Source organism: Chenopodium quinoa, unplaced genomic scaffold, assembly GCF_001683475.1.
Source record: "Chenopodium quinoa cultivar QQ74 unplaced genomic scaffold, ASM168347v1, whole genome shotgun sequence".
In the NCBI taxonomy this organism is placed as follows: Eukaryota; Viridiplantae; Streptophyta; class Magnoliopsida; order Caryophyllales; family Amaranthaceae; genus Chenopodium; species Chenopodium quinoa.
In genome coordinates this window covers 124,902-127,942 of record NW_018745240.1, presented here as the reverse complement: position 1 = coordinate 127,942, position 3,041 = coordinate 124,902, and the positions used below count along the sequence as shown (strand labels likewise).

Here is a 3,041-nt window from a genome sequence, read left to right as displayed (position 1 = left end):
TAAAAAATATATGTGGTTAAACATATAAAGCTCTACTCAAATTTTTTAGTATCTTACTGCTTGCATAAAATATACTTTTATCTTAGGTGTGACATACAAATGATACAGGCAGGCTAAGTAGTAAGTACTACATATACTTAATTACCTACTACTCCATACTATACATAAAAAAAAGTACGTATTCGTAACAATCAATACACATTATTTACAAAACGTGAATGAATGTCTATCAAAATTGAAATAATAAACTTATCAAAATAAAAAATGAACATTTATTAATACGAAAACGAACATTTATTAATACGAAAACGAACATAAACCATGTATGTATCAATATCGCAATAAATATATAAAATAAAGTGATCTTGTATCAATATGGAAATGAACATTTATCAATATGAAAATGAACATTAATAAAGTTAAAATAAAAATAAAACTACTTTAAGAAATTTTTTTGATTAGGGAAAGGAAAAGAAAGCAGCTATGCTTATGATAACTGTCAATTAGAAAGACAAAGTAGAATTAGAGACTAAAAAATTTAAGAGGGACAAAAATTGATGGGAAATTCAATCAATGAAATTTTTGTTGATTGAATTTCCATGGAAATTACTAGTAGAAGAACAAATCACACACTTCTAAGTTACATAAATTTTATGTTAATTTTGTTGTATTTTCAATATATATGTGTATATGTCTATTTTAATGATAATCATTGGTTTGTATTTGTTCATATGCCTTTTAAATAGTGAACAAATTTTATTATATGTTAATGTGTAGAGTTATAAAGATGTTCAGTTATGTAATGATAAATGATCATTTATGTAGATATATATGTTTTTTAATATAATAATAATATAATTGAACATTATTGATATTATATTTGTTTATTATAATTATTGCAGCCGATAGTAGAAATGCTCAAGATACTCTTATTGTTTCAAGGAATGTTCACGCTGCTTCTAACTAGTGCTTCAACAAATGTTCAAGCTACTACAAGTGTTTCAAGAACTGTTCAAGCTACTACTAGTGTTAGTTCTAAGAAGTGTTCGAAGTGGTTTAGGACATACTTCTATTAAGTATGATAAGTTCTTAGTCTTTTTTGATACAAATGTAGCTAAGAGGTTCACTAGTAATGGTAAATGAGGGAGTACATTAGGAAACCATAGCTTTTAAATTACTACTTTCATGAGACTGCATTTTATATTTTTATCATGTAATGGATCTAAGGTTGTGTTTCTATTAAGCAATGTTTTCTTTCAACCTTAATATTGTTAGTGATATAAATTATTTGCAAATGAACATTTCATAGATACAAAACACCGAGTTGTTAAATATGTTAAAAAAAGAAATACTAGCTATTTAACATACAATATTAAAAAAAGAAATATCAAATTCTATTAAAAAAAATAGAAATACCAAATAAAGACTCTTAAGCGAGTAAAATCTATAAGTTCTATTGAACACATATAAGAACATATATCTTTGTATAAATGAACATATATAAATTTATAAATGAACATGTAATACTACTCTTTTGTAATTTTTCTTGATAATCTTTTGTTGATCCTACATTCAGTGTTTTCTTCAAAAGCATTAGTTGAGTTGTGTATTGCATCCTCAGCTTCCTGATTTGGTCTACCTGTTGATAAAAATGAATATATAATATAATATTAATTGTTATTTAATAATATATAAATGAACGATATATTTTAAGTAAATGATCATTTGATGGACTAACATTGTTTGGGTTTAAGTCACAAATCCATTTTTTATTTTGATCACCAGTGAATGTTTCCATGTGTTTCATAATGTAAACTTCACAATTTGTGTAATCCTCATTGCCACTTTAAATGACACATCACTACAATATAGATTATATCAATTTATATGAAGAAAAAAAAAATGTTCAGTATGTATTTCATATATGTTCATATATGTATCTACAAATGAACATTATTTTTTAATATAAATGGCATATTTTTTTACAGGTAGATGCTCATATATGAATTATAAAATATGAATAGCATATCCATCTCTAAATTCCATCAAATGTTTCACTTAAAATGGTATAAAACTATAATCTAGCTTTGTTTATTATGCATTTAAAAATGTTCATATATGTATGTAAAAATGCTCATAATATTTAAAAATAATGAACATATTAATAAATGTAAATGCACATATATAAACTATTAAAAAAACATTTGAATGTATTACCAAGTTTTGTATGCATGCGTTCATAATGTTTTATACAAATCAATAACACATATTTAAAATAAAAAAAAATCAAATCTGAATATGTTAATAAATACATATTAACATGTAATAATAGGTAAACATGTGAATATTTTCATAATATGATATGAAAATGAACATATAGTGCTTTATAATTGTTCATTTTACCTAAGCATCCGAGACACTATTTTTACATCTGCAGCCTTAACGCTTGTATATCTTTGAAAGTGTTGGATCTACAATAGGAGATTTTTGTTCGCCGGTTTTTTTGTAGAGGTGTTTCACCATCATCTCAATTTTTACATTATAAACCATTTAATAATTTTTTTTTAATAAATTCTTGTAAATTTAAGAAGTTTGAGTAATATACTTACATTTTTGAAGAATCGTTGTTTCTGTTCTCTGAAATAGATTTCTCCAAACTGAAAAATGAAATTGAAGCAAGTAGATGTTAATTTTACTAATTATTCGAAATAATCACTTTGAAATTGATGAATTATTAACATAAATACTTACATATATACCTTTTCAGTTATTAAACTATCAATTTGTTTCCTGAAACACAATCACAAATAAATTCTCAAAAAATTAGTTTTTTTTTAAAAAAAATAAAATAAAATTATATGAACATTTATACTTACTCTTTTGATTTTCGCTACTTTTTTTCGGTGAAATTTGCTTCGGTTGTTTGACTTCGTCTCTAATGTCCGCCATGGTTGAAATTTTAAAGCTTAGATGAGAGAGATAATGGAGAGGGAAAATAAAGAGAGAACAAGATTTTTTTTTTTTTTTTTTTTTGGGTATAT

General features: G+C 24.3%; 1 long non-coding RNA gene across 1 annotated transcript; it reads right to left on the bottom strand.

Moving 5' to 3' along the window:
* Window positions 1–1,429: 1,429 nt before the first annotated feature.
* Window positions 1,430–2,704, bottom strand: LOC110711145. The gene is made up of 2 exons (XR_002509279.1): window positions 2,610–2,704; window positions 1,430–1,639 (listed from the first exon to the last, which is right to left on the bottom strand). It is a non-coding gene; the product is annotated as an uncharacterized LOC110711145 (long non-coding RNA).
* Window positions 2,705–3,041: the final 337 nt, after the last annotated feature.